Consider the following 17,300-nt stretch of genomic DNA (forward strand, 5'->3'; position numbering starts at 1 on the left):
CTACCATCTTGCCTTAGAGAGGGGTGCAGAAACTTCAGCAGCCCAGCCCAGCAGCCCTGCCGTGAAGCCGCCCAGCAGCCCTGCTGTGAAGCCGCCCAGCAGCCCTTCCGTGAAGCCGGCCAGCCGCCCAGGTAAGTGAGGGGTCGGGGGTGATGTGTGCGCAGGGGGGACTGTACCGCTGTGGCCCCAGGGCCTACCACTGGGCCCCGGGGCCTACTGCTGTGGCCCCGGAGCCTACTGCTGGGCCCCGGAGCCTACCGCTGTGGCCCCGGAGCCTACCGCTGGGCCCCGGGGCCTACCGCTGGGGCCAGGGGCCTACCGTGGGGGAGCCGGGGCCTAGCGCGGGGGAGCCGGGGCCTAGCGCCGGTTACCTGCTGCCTGGCGGTGGGTGACTGTGGCCCAAGAGCGTGTGCCGTGGTCAGCTGCGTTCAATCCCGAGGCCCGGTTGGTGGCTGTGGGGTCCGGTCGGCGGCTGCGGGGCGTCTGGTTGTCAGGGAGACACAGCTGGTAGCGTCTCGGGAGCGTGCACGTCGGGCTACAGCAAGCGAAGGGAAAAGAGCCGGCGGCCATCTTGAGGAAACTTTTTATAAGTTGCTGAAACGCTGGAACTGTAAGTAGAAATCGGCTAGAAAAGTCATTTACACAGGTGCTTAGTAATGTATGCTTAATAAGGGGGACTGGGCAAAAAAAAATTTCACTGCTTCCTCGAGACAACCCCTTTAAGTATTTTGCTTCTATTTTTTTAAATATTAAAAATATTTTTTTTAAAGGCTGAGCTGAGACAGCAGACAGATACTGTAGGCAGCGTATATATGTATACTGTTTCCCTCTGGACGGGATGACGGCGGTGATGTAACGGGCAATGCAGAGCCAGGAAAGAATTTTGTGCAAGCCTGCTGTAACACTTAGCTGCGTATTAATTAGGACTACTACCCCCAGCAGAGACGCAGTACACTCAAGACGGTCACAGGCAGCCCAAAGATAGTATTTTTCCCAAATTTGTTTGAAAAAGCCCACTGCCTATATAGACAGTATATCTCTTTCACCTTTCCCACTGTCCCTGCCTCACCACTACTGGCCCTATACTATGTAAAATTACTGCAGACTGTTTCCCTCTGGACGGGATGACGGCGATAATGTAACGGGCAACGCAGAGCCAGGAAAGAATTTTGCGCAAGCCTGCTGTAACACTTAGCTGCGTATTAATTAGGACTACTACCCCCAGCAGAGACGCAGTACACTCAAGACGGTCACAGGCAGCCCAAAGATAGTATTTTTCCCAAATTTGTTTGAAAAAGCCCACTGCCTATATAGACAGTATATCTCTTTCACCTTTCCCACTGTCCTTGCCTCATCACTACTGCCCCTTTACTATGTAAAATTACTGCAGACTGTTTCCCTCTGGACGGGATGACGGCGGTGATGTAACGGGCAACGCAGAGCCAGGAAACACTTTTGCGCAAGCCTGCTGTAACACTTAGCTGCGTATTAATTAGGACTACTACCCCCAGCAGACACGCAGTACACTGAGGATGGTCACAGGCAGCCCAAATATATATTTTTTTCCCAAATTTGTTTGAAAAAGCCCACTGCCTATATAGACAGTATATCTCTTTCACCTTTCCCACTGTCCCTGCCTCACCAGTACTGGCCCTATACTATGTACAATGACTGCAGACTGAGGACGCAATGCTCTGCACGGCCGATATACAAAAAAAAAAAAAGTGCAACACTGCTAAAAGCAGCCTCAACAGTACTGTACATGGTCAGATGTGGCCCTAAGAAGGACCGTTGGGGTTCTTGAAGCCTAAAATAACTCCTAACACTCTCCCTATAGCAGCTCCAGCATCAGCAGCACTTTCCCTGATCTATGTCAGAATGCATCTGTGGTGAGCCGCGGGAGGGGCCGATTTAAATACGCGGGTGACACCTGATCTCGCCAGCCACTCACTGCAGGGGGGTGGTATAGGGCTTGATCGTCGCAGGTGGAAGTTGTAATGCCTTCCCTGTCTTTCTATTGGCCAGAAAAGCGCGCTAACGTCTCAGAGATGAAAGTGAAAGTAACTCGAACATCGCGTGGTGCTCGCCTCTAGTAACGAGCATCTCAAACACGCTAATACTCGAACGAGTATCAAGCTCGGACGAGTACGTTCGCTCATCTCTACACCTCAACCTAAAAATGGAAAAATACCTTTTTTATGCAAGATTTTAACATTACACATTCTTGGATAAATGTGTGAAGGGCCTGGCAGCCCTAAAGCCCATTTACACTGGACGAATGTCGGGCAAACAATGCCCAACACTCGTTCCCGCACATAATCGCTCCCGTGCTGTTACACGAAAGCAAGTATTGCTAGCTTTATGCAGCTTAAAATCCTGAATAATGATCGTTCAGTATAAACAGCAGCGACCAGTACTGAACGGCCGCTATGTTAAGTGAATGGAGAGGGATGCGGAGAGCGAGGAGTGAAATCTCCTCCAGCCGCCCCACCCCCCTGCTAAGAGAGCCAGCGATACTCGCTCCTGTACTGCAGCACGGGAGCGAGAACACACAGGAACAAGTGTTGGGCATTGTTTGCCCAACATTTGTCTAGTGTAAATGGGCCTTTAATCAAAAAACAAAATTTTAAAACCTTTATTACCAAAACTAAAGAAAAAAGTGAATGCTTACACTACTAAACAGAAGATATAACAAAAATATTCAGCTCATACTACTCAGACCTTTACAACTTAGATAATCAAAGCAACACTAATGCCTGTAAATCCTTCGCAGTCCAAAAAATCTTAGACTCTATCTCTTTCCCACAGATCTCAGAATCCCAAAACTCATCCCTAACCAATCCTATCAGCTTGACTGAAATTGAAGAAACGATCAACTCCCTTCATAAGGGTAAAACCCATTCCCACATTGATTCCGTTCTATATACTATAAGACAAATAAAGACATCCTATTCCCCCTCCTTTCCTGCTACTTCAATCAGATCAACAATACTAACCATTTTCTAAAAAAAAACATTATCCAATCATATCTCTCTAATTCCAAAAGAGGGAAAAGGCTTATCCCTCTGCAGTAGCTACAGACCAATATTGCTAATTAATACTGACATAAAACTCTATGTGAAAATTCTCACCAACAGAATCAAAACCGTACTACCCAACCTTACTAATGCAGAACAAGTAGGTTTTATCCCCCCCCCCCCCATAAAGAAGCCAAGGACAACACAATCAGACTACTAAACATAATCCTAAGCATACCAAAACCATGGCCCTGCTCACAACTGATACGGAAAAAGCATTCAGCAGGGTAAACTATTTTTTTTATTAGAATGACCCTACAAAACTTTTACTTTCCCAACTTATTTATTGATAAATTTATGGTCTTATACAAGGAACTTTCACCAAAATCATTGGAGAGCTTTCTCTCTCATTTAATATAGATAATGGCACAAGACAAGGATGCCTTTCTCTCCCCTTCTATTTATACTCTCTCTGGAAGACTTTTCCAAAAGAATTAGGCAAAATAAACGTAATAAACAGCTTAATATGTGGACAGAAAGAACATAAAAGCATCTTTTGCAGATGACATACTGTTTATTCTCCCTAACCCCCATAAATTTCTTAAAACTCTATTAGAAAAATTTGAAAACTTCAGACAAGTCTTTAACTTCAAACTCAATTTTACCAATTCTGAACTTCTTAATATAAATATAGACAAGAAAACTTGATCCTCACTAGCCAAATCATCCCCTTTTAAAAATACACGTTCCGATATGACCTGTCTTGGGACAAAAATATCCCTAATATATCCAATTTATTTGACCGGAATTTCATTCCCATGCTAGAGAAAATAGGAAAAGACAAACTCTTGGAAATCTCTGCAAATTTCTTTGTTCAGTAGGAACAACGTAATAAAAATTATAGTCTTTCAAAAAATCTTTTACAAGTCTTACCTATGGATATCCTGCAAAACTTTTTCACCAAATATAAGTGCATGATCACTAAATTTATTTGGTAAAACAAAGGTGCCAAAGTGAAATATTCAACTTAAATCAAAGATAAGAATCTTGGAGGCATTGACCTACCAAACTTTGATTCATATAAAAACACAATACACTTCAACTGAATAAGTGACCAAACTTATGCTCCTAAAGGTTATGGGTTGATCTAGAACGCCAGTCTTTAAAGACTAAATTCCAACATCTGTTTTGGATAACCCCTTATAACAAACCCAACCTCATAGAGAGTGGAAACTCAATAACAAATTTAGCAAGAAATTCAAATTAATTCCATATATTTGCAGATAAAACCCCTTTTTAAACTAATACCTAACAAATGTAAGCTTCTTAAAAACACTCTATCCCATATACCTAATATCTCTTACATCCACTCTTAGGATTTATATGAAAATAATATATTCCTATCCCAAAATAGACTGAAAAATAAACTGGGGCTACCTCCTCTTAATAGCAAAGACTTCCATCTTATTAAAGACTCAAGCTCTCTATACCAGGCAGACATATTAAACACCAATCATAAGTTACTCTTTCATAGACTAATCGACTATCATACTAAGAGGAAGATTTCCAAACTTTATCAGGCCCTCCTATATAGCAAAGAAACACCCTCTTAAATATCTAGTTGGGAAAGAGATTTAGACACATCTCTTTCGCCAGAGGAAGTAAAAAGACTCTTAAATAACTCACACTCAAATCTAATGTCCACGCAATTTCAGGATCTAAATTATAAGATCATATCAAGGTGGTACAAAACCCCAGAACTTCCCAATAAAATTGATTCAAACTACTCTCCACTTTGCTAGCTGTGTCTTAAAGGGAAATGCACAAATATACACATAGTTCTCATGCTCATCACCCCAACCCTTTTGGAATAATGTACAATCTACGATGAATTAAATTTTAGGAACAAAACTCACTATCACCCCAAAACTACTTCTTCTAAACCTAACTCCACTGACCACCAATAATGAAAACATACCTCCAAAGTACTAATTCTCAGGCACTGGAAAGATACTGATTCCCCTGTATCCAGGAGTGGCATAATGAGTTAAACACCATAAGCGGTTATAAAAAAAACTAGATGCATCAGATAAGAGAATTAAGATAGATACCTCGAGACTAGGAGCAAATGGTTACATTTCAAAAACTGACAGATTCATCTGCTCAATAGCATCTCATAAACTCCCAAGAGGAGAACTATTCCCTCAATCTCACTTTTACCCACACACAACATTCTTATTCTTTTCCTTTACATCATTATTATTTAGGATTACACACCACTTTATTTTCCATCCATACTTAGATGATTGAAAAAGAACCATCCATGGTCACTTGATTATTTTGTTTTTTGTTCTGCATGCTTCCAAAGAAACTGTCATTCTGTCATGTGTCCCCCCCCCCCCCCTTTATCAACCTTATAAGTAATTTTTTTATATTTCTTTTGTCTCCCCTCACTCTTTCTTTTCTGCACCCAACTTAAAAAAATTACAAATAAATGCAAATGATTTGCTTTATTGGCTTCAAAAAGGAAATATACTGTCACAAAATCCCAGGAACACATTGCCCTTAAGTCCCTGCTGTATTTGTGGATTATCCTAATAAATCCTATGGATGTCACCGTGCTTTGAAGTCTTTCATTGTTGGTAGTAATTCCGTTCTACATACAGATATTTCTGGATTCTAGAAGAATATAGATGCTGTATATTCCTCCGTCTAGTAAGTTGACATTACTTTTTGACTATACCTATTGGATGGTTATATTCGTACACCTGCCCTGAGTGCTACTTGTTTCTTTAATATATGATTTTTCTACCTTTTGAGTAAAAGAGATTGAACCATAAATTATCCCAGGACAGAGCAACCATCTAAATCCAAAGCTTCAAAGTAACTGAAATGTAGATTTTTACAGGATAGGGAAAAAAGCAAAAACATAATTTATAGACCTCTTCCACCCTGTACAATGCCATTACAGCAGCACAGACATAATGGCCCCCCCTCTTTATAGTTTACAAAAGCTGCAACACTGATTTCATTCTGTGAGACTGTAATATTTTCACAAAATTAAGCTTATGCATTATAAATGTAAGTTAAATTGCTTGCAGAGACTTTTGCTGTTTTTCCTTTTTACACGTTGCTCAGATTCCAAGAGGAAAACTCAGCACCCCCTGTAGGCCTCACCTTTTCCCCAAGAACCTTACCCTCCACCGAAAAAGTGAGAGAGCAGAACATGAGCACAAAATATCCCATTTTACTATCTATTTGCCACCCCTGGGTTTTATTTAAATATACTCATTTATGGAACAATGCCAGTTGCCTTTACTTGTCTCACCTATTTGAAGTCACAGGATATTACATTTTTATGTAGATGATGCATCACATTATTGTGCGTTCACATGACCACTTTTGCATCGCACGTTCCATTCGAATGCGATATGGATGGAATTCACACAGGAAAATAACCCATTGATTTCATGAGTGATTTTTCACTCACACCAATAGTGTAAGATATCACTAGTTGCTCAGATAAGTTAATGAAGTGTATAAACACCAGTCATTTCATTAGTAATCTGCTGAAATATCATTTATAGAAAGGATCTCCATGCAACTTTGTTCCCACGTTGTTCACATATGAATGACTGTGACTTTACAGCAGACGGCAGGTTGATGTTACTTAGCTATACCTCCTAGATATCAGCATGTTCAGAATATCCATGTTGTGGTTACCAGAGGGCCTGGTACAGAACCCAGCTGGCAGCCTTTCCTTTCTCTCTTTTTCATTATGAAGGCCATGTCAGGGGGCCTAGTACAAAGTCCCCACCGGCAGCCGGTCCTCCCTTCTAACATCTCTGCTGGTGTACTGAATTCCTATGCTGCAAGAAGTCACTTTATCTAATGCCCAAGAACCTTCTAGACCTTTCCAAACATGTTACCTTCCGTCAGCCCATCAAAAAAATATACACTTTTCCTTGCAAAAGGAATCAAAAGCAATAACACTGTATGACCACTAGAGGGCGGCCTTCATCCACAGTTTAACACAAATATAAACATACAATATCTGAAAATGTGAAAAAAGGACAATAACTAATGTAGCACATTCCTCCATGACCGCCCCTCTTGAATATACATATTTTTTTTTACTAAACTCCATGTGATGAAGTAGTGTAGTATACTGCATATTCCATCTGCTTTATTTAGAAGTTTACTGACATATATCATCTTGATGGTCTCTCCTTTAGCCTCTATCTGGCAATGGTAGAATATGGACACATTTACTGTGGGAGTTTTTTAGGTGTTCACTTTATTGTAGCGCAAAAACTAGCGTGTGCAATGAGCAGAAGTGGCTCAGGTAGCCTGAGTGGATGAACTAACGGTAATGTGGTCATGGTGGTGGCTATTCTGATTAAAATGGTTACTCATGCAGTAGGGGGATTGAAATGGACTACTACGCAGTTCGGGTAATGTCAGATCATGATGCCAGTACCTTCGAGGGTGGACTCGTGTTTGCAGTGGTGAAATAATTGAGACCAGTCCACGTAGTTTAGGGTAAACCAAAGGTACACAGTTTACTCAGTACTTTAAAGATTATTAAACAGTTCACATTTTACAGATTCTCAATCAATTGTAACTTTGTCAAATTTTCTGGTAACAAGTATAACAGGCGATGCTTTTTTAACTCTCTCTTTATTAGGGTTCAATGCACCCACCAGTCTAAGTTATCTGCGGAGGTTGCTCCGGATAGTTACTGGTATAAGTATTGAGGAACTAGGGAAGGGTTGTCTGTACTCCCTCTGTCTGCTAGCTACACAGGGACAAGATTCACTCATGATTTAGGAGTACACTTTCCGTCCAGCTTCCGTGGGGTCTGCCCTGACTCCGGTTCCTTCCATCAGGGTTGAAAAAGAATCCGCTTCCACTCCGAGCACTGTTGGATCACTATTTCCCACTGCTACTTGCTCTCGAGGCTCTCCTCCAACTCCTGCCCTCCGGTAACTTTGTACCTTCTCCTCTGACTGACTCCCCACTTCCTCTCATTTCCCACACTTTTTGTCCCTCTGCTGACTCACTTTCTCCTCCAACCAGCTCACTTTCCCAGGCTTGACTCCCCTCCACAAATCAGAAAATTAATGACAAGCAGCCACTAAGGAGAGGACTGTTGCAAGGCAGACTAGCCTTGGCCTATATTTAGGGAAAGACTGTCTTTCTCCCATAAAATGCCTCCTAAGTCCCCCTACAGGCTCATAGCAAGGATCCCAGGACTTGTTTACTCTATTGCCTACCCTGTAGGACCATCTGGATCACTACATGCAAACCTAGACTTTCCGTCACTGTATAGGAATGTTGGATAAAAAGTTTTTCTAAAGTTCTGCGTCCACTATTTGCACGAATAAAAAGTTCTAATTCAATAACAAAGTTTACGAAAGATGCTAAAAAAATGTACTTGTACATATCCACAGTACATTACAAGATGTGAATTGTATTTATGTGTTGTTCCATACAGATAGTGTTGTGTAGCTGCGGTGTGTGACATTAGGAACTCCAAGGGCTCACCTCTGCACTAGGCTTCTCAACAACTGCTGCTCACCGATCAACTCAGTTTAGTAGGAGCACTATGTACCCTCTGTGTAGTAGTCTTCTTGACATAAAGCCCTGTATTTTTGCAGGAGGATAGTACAAATCATTTCAATTAGAAGGGGCCTTCTGATGGGTGCATTTAATTTAAAAAAAGAGAGATGCTTAGAAACTAATAAATTAAGATATCCTCAGCTGTTGCATGGCCTTGCTGCTCTAGACTGCCTACTCTTTATTCACTTCAGGTCGCTCCAATCTCCGCTCACTTCCAGTTTGAAATGTCACATGCTTGTCTAAGCACATGATCACTGCAGCCAATCACTGGCACAACTCATACAGCTGAGACCAAGCCTAAAAACCTTAAAAAATTTATAATTTTGGTACTGTCGTAATCGTACCAACCCACAGAAAAAAAACAATCCTGTCATTTAGGTTGTATGAGTAACGCTGTAAAGAAAATCAATGGCAGAACGGATGTGTTTTCTCGCAGTGCTCTCAGAAAAAATGGATAAAAGTTTCACAATACATTATATGTAACCAAAAAAGTTACCAATAGAGATGAGCGAGCATGTTTGGACAAAGCAGTTACTCGAGCAAGCATCGCTCTTCTCGAGTAATTGCTTACTGGTCCGAGCGTGCTCGGTGAGGCGGTGGGGATGAGCGGCAGACAGTGAGGGGTAGCGGGGGGGAGAGAGAGAGATTTCTCCCTCGCTTGAGTAACTGCTCTATCCCAGCGTGCTCGCTCATCTCTAGTTACCAATAAAAACTACAGCTCACCATGCAAAAAAAACATCCCTCATACGATCATGTTGATGGAAAAATAAAAAAAAGGATTGGCTTTTGAAATGTGGTGGACAATGCAGTGGATATAGTTTTTCTTGACCTTAGTAAAGCATTTGACAAAGTATCTCATACTATACTTATTGAAAAAATGACCAAATATGGGATTGACAAGGCAACTGTTAGGTGGATTCAGAACTGGCTGAGTGATCGTACTCAAAGAGTGGTCATAAATGGCTGCACATCCAAGTGGAAGAATGTATCAAATGGGGTACCACAAGGCTCTGTCCTAGGCCCAGTGTTGTTCAACATTTTTTAAATGATCTGGAGGAGGGAATTGATGGGACACTAATCTAATTTGCTGATGACACAAAGCTAGGAGAGATAGCTAACACTAGGGAAGAGAGCGAGTATTCAAAAAGATCTAGAAAAGCTTGCACAGTGGGCAGTGACTAACGGAATGGTATTTAACAAGGAGAAATGCAAAGTCCTACATCTGGGCAAGAAAAATGAAAAAAGCACATACAGAATGGGAGGAATTGAGCTAAGCAGCAGCCCATGTAAAAAAGACTTGGTTATACTAATAGATTATTAACTGAACATGAGTCAACAATGTGATGCAGGAGCCAAAAAGGCAAACACAATTCTGGGATGTATTAAGAGAAGCATAGAGTCTAGATCATGTGAGGTCATTATCCCCCTCTAGTCTTCCTTAGTCAGACCTCATCTGAAATACTGTGTCCAGTTCTGGGCACCCCACTTTAAAAAAGACATAAACAAACTGGAGCAAGTTCAGAGAATAGTTACCAAGATGGTGAGCGGTCTGCAAATCATGTCCTATGAGGAACAGTTAAAGGATATGGGAATGTTTAGCTTGCAAAATAGAAGGCTTAGAGGCGACTTAAAGGGGTTGTCTCGCGAAAGCAAGTGGGGTTCAGCACTTCTGTATGGCCATATTAATGCACTTTGTAATATACATCGTGCATTAAATATGAGCCATACAGAAGTTATTCACTTACCTTCCCTGCGCTGGCGTCCCCGTCTCCATGGCTCCATCTAACTTCAGCGTCTAATCGCCTGATTAGACGCGCTTGCGCAGAAGGGTCTTCTGCCTTCGGCTCGGCAGCAGCGGCGTTCTGGCTCCGCCCCCTTCTAAGAATCATCGTGTAGCTCCGCCCCGTCACGCGTGCCGATTCCAGCCAATCAGGAGGCTGGAATCGGCACACGTGACGGGGCGGAGCTACGCGATGACGCGTAGAAGTGGCCAGAACGCCGCTGTTGCCGAGCCGAGCCGAAGGCAGAAGACCCTTCTGCGCAAGCGCATCTAATCGGGCGATTAGACGCTGAAGTTAGACGGAGCCATGGAGAAGGGGACGCCAGCGCAGGGAAGGTAAGTGAATAACTTCTGTATGGCTCATATTTAATGCACGATGTATATTACAAAGTGCATTAATATGGCCATACAGAAGTGCTGAACCCCACTTGCTTTCGCGAGACAACCCCTTTAATAGCGGTCTACAAATATCTGAAGGGTTGTCACACTGCAGAGGGGACAGCCCTATTCTCATTCGCACAAGGAAAGACTAGAAACAATGGGATGAAACTGAAAGGGAGGAGACACAAATTAGATTTGATATTAGAAACAACTTTCTGAGGGTGATCAATGAGTGGAACAAGTTACTGCGGGAGGTGGTGAGTTCTCCTTCAATGGGAGTATTTAAATAAAGGCTAGACAAATATCTGTCTGGGATGATTTAGTAAATCCTGCACTGAGCAGGGGGTTGGACCCAATGACCCTGGAGGTTCCTTCCAACTGTACCATTCTATGATTCTATGTGGAAATGAAAATCCCCTATAAATTGTTGTGTATTTATGGCCAAAATAGGCCGCATAACTAAGGGGTTAATCATAGCATCTGTATTAGAGTATAACCTCTTATTTAAAGGGAATCTGTCATCAACGCTAAGCACCATAAACTAAGTTACCATGCTTACAGGTTATGTGATGCAGAGTCCAGGGTGCCTCTTTTCATTCCCCCAGCCCCCAATGTGAGTATTTATTGCTCCATTCTGCTGATTAGTTGCATAATCTCAAGCATCAGAAGTGAAGGTCCTTCGGTTCATTGGCCAGGTACGAATCACCTGGCAAATAGCAAATAATTTTTTTTTATTTCACAGATTTAAAATCACGTAGTAAAAGATGCCATGCAAGGTCTATATCCGCGTTGATGCTTTTCGGAAATGACTGCCTCCTTGACAATAGTAATGCGGAAGGGGGAGAATAAAAAGAGGCCCTCTGGACTCCACATCCCATATACTGTAAGCACCATAACCAAGATTATTGTGTGGCGCAGAGTGCTAAGGCAACAGTATGCAGTCTTAACCTCTCGCTCACAACCTGAAAGTTTGCGAGTCCAATCCCCGCATGGTTCAGGTAGCCAGCTCAAGGTTGACTCAGCCTTCCATGGTCAGTAAAATGAGTACCCAGTTTGCTGGGGGTAATAAACAAATTACCTGAAAGTGCTGTGGAATAGGTTGGTGCTATATAAGATTTATTTATTTATAGCTGATGACAGGTTTCCCTTAAAACTAAACCCGGCTGACCAAACATGTTACTGAAAACATAATAGGTTGCAAAACATCCAGAAACCCACATCTGTAAAAGATTGCATTATAAGGTAAAGACTAACACTGTTCTGTTTCTCCTGTATGTACCTGACTGAGGGAGGTCCCTCCATCACTTAGAGCCAGAGCGATGGGGAGCTGGTTTTGCAACACATGATATTCATGTTATCTGGACCCACCAGCATCTTCCTGCCCATTGTGACTAGATTGACAGATGTCTCCCTACAGTATTTGTGGGGGATCCGCAGTAGAGTTGGTCATTGGCCCCATCTATGTATATATAACCCTGATGGCGGCCACAGTTTAATAGCTGATAAGATCATCAAACCCGTCTCTTGTTGCCACTGTCAAAGAAGTATAATTGTGGTGAGAGGTTCTCTGTCCACTTATCTCAGCTAAATCTACAGTCTAGAGTTACTAGTTGTGGGTGAGGGTTGAGGTCACCAGCACCCAGTAAATGCTTCATTTGCTGCCAATAACATATACACAATGAGTTGTAGATTGATTTCCAGTCTTCCGTTATTGAGCAGCGCTCGGATGAGGTGATTTGGTTGGAACAGTCAGCATATTAATAAAACCTTATGTGCCATTTACACAAATGAGGTGCTGAAAGGTAGTTTCTCTCTGGAAAGTTTTATTTTGTGCCAAGCCCCCTCTTCTATCTTGCTCTTTGTTACATTTTCTGGCAGTTCCTGTATAGTTTGTGCAGTCCGTGTATAATACGTGGATAAAACATGTTTCATGTGGAAATTATCAACAAGCTGATGCTGACAATCTTTCTGTTATTATTTATCTTTTTTACTACATTAAGTTCTCCTCATTAATATCTGTAGGTCGTGTAAAATCATTTAAAATGTCAGCCGTTTATGTAAAAAAAAGACAAGAGCCAGCACTCATCTGTCATTCTCCCCGGTAAGCCCCATTTCAGCTCCGTTGACCCCCAACCACTCTGTGACATTTCGTACTGCTGGTCAACCCTTTAGCCAATTCATTTATATTTGCCGCATGCTGCAACCCTATTGTATCTTGTCACCACCGGGAAAAGGGTGGAGACATGGGTTGGCCAGGGTTAGTTTTAGGGGAGGGGGCATGTCACACCCCCACCAGTGGATTAGATGTTGCGCACACACAGCGTTCAAGCTTCCTTTGCCGTGCTCGCAGTAACTAACCGCACATCTCCGGCACTGATGAGGTCCCCTGGCATAATTTCCCTGGCTGGACAACTGCTGTCAGTCACCCCGCTGCTCCCGTTGACGGCCAAGAGCTGTGAGTCTGTCCTGCGAAGTGTGCTACTGACACAGTCACGGGCGTCCGACTGCAGTCACTCCCCCTCTACCCCCCACACGTTTTGCGTTGTACACTGGCCGCTGCTGTGCTGTCAGTGTGCCCGGTGTGGCGCAATACTGCCGTACTTACTGTCTCTGGCAATTCAGCTGATCTAATGTGTGGGCTGTAATGTTTACAGAGGTTCCCATGTCCCAGCCTCTGTCCGCCTTTATGTGCGTCACTGTGAAAATGCACTGTGATCCGCAGCCGTCTTTTGCCTGCAGCCTTCTGCAGTCTGCATGACGCCTCACACCTCTGCTCTGTAGTGCAGCACACTTGGTTTGCCGTACTATTCTGGCCCCTGGTCCATCGGCGCTGTGTGCCAGCTGTCAGCCACATTGAAGATATCCATACACTATAGCACACATAGCATCAACCAATCGGAAGCTTGGGCATGCCAGGGGGGTGTGATATACTGCTTCAGCTGGTCAACCCCTAGCTTCCGGTGGTGACAAGATACAATAATACAGCAGATGCCTTTAGTACAGCACTGATTGGCTGTGGCAGTCACATCCCACCTGTATGTAAACCAACAGCGGGTCCTATTATTATTTTTAGACGCCATAGTTTGTGATGGTTTCACGGGGAAATGAACCACTGGACTTGGGTATGGCCGGAGGCCTAGTCCTTGTCACGGTGTTGCCAAGTGGTAACATGAGGGGGAATGTTTGTAGAAGTATATATGACGTAGTGACGCCACCGTTTCCACACCGTTATCCTATATGATGGAGTAATAAACACTGAGACTTATGTGTTATACCTCGGGACCTTAGGAACGGTTGAGACCCGGTAAACTTTACTTGGATAAATTCTGCAAAACAGGCATTTACAGGTACAATTCACGTGCATAAAATTACAGGCAGAAGCTCAGAGGTTGGGAGGAAAACAGAAGAACAATAGGCCCTATAGTCCAAGTTATCTATGTCACCGGTCCTGGAAATTGGGTATACTCCAGAGGAGGTAAAAGGTAGGGGTAACTCCACATACACTCTGGCAGGCAACTACTGAAAAAGAGGCTTAGCCTAAATACACCCCACACATCATCACGTACCTCTGTGGGGATCCTATTGGCGGATGGCCACACAGGAAAAATGTGAACGGGGTACCTGGTTCGCTGGGTTGCTCTATAAAGAATTATTTGTGGATTGCTCTCACTTTGGGGGATTTAGTGACTCACTTGTTCTCTCATGCATTTCACATGTGGTAAGGCTGTCTGTCTGTCTCCTCCATATTTGACACAAGGAAGCGGGAGGTGTCTCCCTGCACCCTTGCGGTTTTTCCAACAGATCAGGCAAGAGGGGAGTTCCTCAGCTCCAACATGGGGAGCCTCTCCTTCTCCATTTTCGATACAAGGAAGCTAAATGTGCTTTTCTGCATCACTGTGCGTCCGCCAACAGCATGGGCAGATGGATGATCATCAACAACCTTTCCCGCTCTAAGACACTCACTTTTATAACCTCACTTGTACCAAATGACACAGTAGGATAGATACATTCAGCAGCAGAGCTGACAGGCAATGATTTTAATGTACTTAACCCTTCAGACGCTGCAGCTGTGCAACACACATACAGAAAATGACATGAGAGTTTTACACAGTGCATCCACATAGGACAGACATGTATGATAATTATGTAGGGGACCAGGATGTTATTCTGGGACACTACAGTGGCTCACGAGACAGCAAGTGCTGAACGGCCGAGACAAATGAGGAGTTCAGGTTCTTACTTTATTTTACACAAATGGCGCTGTTTTTGTTTTCTGTGTTTTGCACGATCGGCAAACCCCATGACACATGATAAATGTAAGATATTCCAAACATGCAGCAGGGAGTCATGTGCTAATCAGCCGATCCACCATCAATAGTTCTGTGCTAATGAGCTAAGGAGTGGGAAAAAAAGCAAAGTGTCTGCCGGCTGCGGCTTCCACGTGTGGGCAATATGACGGTCTGAGGATATTCCTCACATTGTGTCAAACTGTAGACATGAGGACAGTTCTTCCTGTGGAGCAGATGGAGTCCACTGGCTTGGGCTCATCTACTGTATTGGTCAGTGGAGGGCTCTATCACATGTAATACGCTGTAAAATACAACATGCTGCATTCTTTATAACTTGCATAAAGCATGCAAAGAAAAACGCTAGTGTGAGTGTAACAGCAAAAATCATTGTATTTTAATTGCCACAATGTACCGTGCTATACACATGTGCATTGTGTCCGTAATTCAATTACACTCATGTGAGTGTGGCCTTACAGCGTACACATATTTGTAAGCGCATGAGCCCTGCGTTTTTGGGAACGTTGTTTCCTTGCTCGTCTCAGCGTATTTTCCTGCACTTTTTGCACGCGCAAGGCATGTATGTTTGTGTGCACCAGAAATAACACCAATACTCCTAGCTGTTGAAATGGCTAATTACTCTAATGAGTTCAAGGAGCATTCTTTTTCCTGCACAATTATGCAGTGTTTCACAAGAAATGAAGCCCTTGTTGGAAGATCTTAGAGATGAGCTACAAGCTACAAAGTGTGCCAGTAGTGCTCAGAAGGTAGTCTGGGGGCTATATGGGAACAGTTTGTGAGAAGTGAAAAAGTCTTGGCCTTCTGTAAACCACGGTGGAGAAAAGGCTATCCCGAAACAAAGGTGCAGGAGCAGCTGAAGGGTTGCAAAAAAGAGTTGGAAGATACTAAAGACTCTAGAGGTGACATGAGGAGCCAGTTTAATGCTCAATGCCACAGTAAGCCTGTGCCAGCTGATGGCTGATAGCCAGCCTTCCAATGCAACAGCGGGAATCAATAGGAACAGCAATCCCCACTGTTAGCCTCCTACATGCTGTGATCAGTATACATGCCAACGGTTCACAGAGGGAGCGCTCTCCCTCTGTGATGTAATCGTCACTCAGCGATAAAAACGTGACAGCCTTAAGGGTTGTCATGGCAACTGAATGCCAGACACGGTTATCCGGGTCTGCCATGGTCTATGATCACTATTGTGAGCGATTGGGCATTTCAGTACAGAAGTCCTGCAATGCATGATCATAGTGATCACAGCTATGAACTCTTCAGCTACTCTTTTAAAAAAAAAAAAAAGAAAAACATTTTTGGGCATTTTATATCACATAATACAAAAAAGGAGAGAAGGAACAGGAATACGTCACAGTATTTGGTTATCAGAGCTTTTTTAATCCCTCAGGCTTAATGTACACGGCGTTTCACTGCAGCTATTAGGTCCTATTGAACCTAATAGCTCAATGTACATGCTGCGGAATTCCACAGCAGAATTCCGCAGCATAAAATTACCCACAGCATGTCCTATTTCCTGCGGGTATACGCGCGGACGGCTTCCATTGTAGTCAATGCTATATTTCCGCTGTAGCACAGCGTAAGTATAGCGTGAATACGCGACACGCCCAACGCCGGCCGCGTCATATGACGCGGTCGGCGGGTCATGTGACATCGCCGGCACGTCATATGACACTGCTGGAGCATCATGCGAGACTTCGGGCAGCGGATCCAGAGGTAAGTATGGGGTCTTTGGGGGGGGGGGGCGCCGTGATGGGCTCTGCTGCGGTATTCCGCTTGCGGAGCCCGTCACGGCCATGTGCATAAGGCCTTACAGTTAAGGATAAAGTCTTGTTTCCCAGCACAGGGAAGCGCAACAAATAACACAAAGCTTTACCCACAGCACGGCCACCAATATAGCGAGCGCCCAGCATCTGCGCAAACAGGAAAGGATAGGAGAGAAGAGACCTTCAGATTTCCCAGAGAAAATGAGTTAGGCTAACTTCACACGGGCAAGTGTGACATTGGTCTGTGAATCCCACCTCCATATTGCACTCTCCACCATGGGAAAGTCCCAAGGATGCCGTCAAAACAGCTTTGCATCACTTCGGCGATGAAGGGAATCTGCAGGCGCAGGGGAGGATCGCAGAGTTTTCCCCATTGTTTTTAATGAGAGATTCGCATTGTGTGCACCTAGCACATGGTGTGATGCTA

Source organism: Eleutherodactylus coqui, chromosome 10, assembly GCF_035609145.1.
Source record: "Eleutherodactylus coqui strain aEleCoq1 chromosome 10, aEleCoq1.hap1, whole genome shotgun sequence".
In the NCBI taxonomy this organism is placed as follows: Eukaryota; Metazoa; Chordata; class Amphibia; order Anura; family Eleutherodactylidae; genus Eleutherodactylus; species Eleutherodactylus coqui.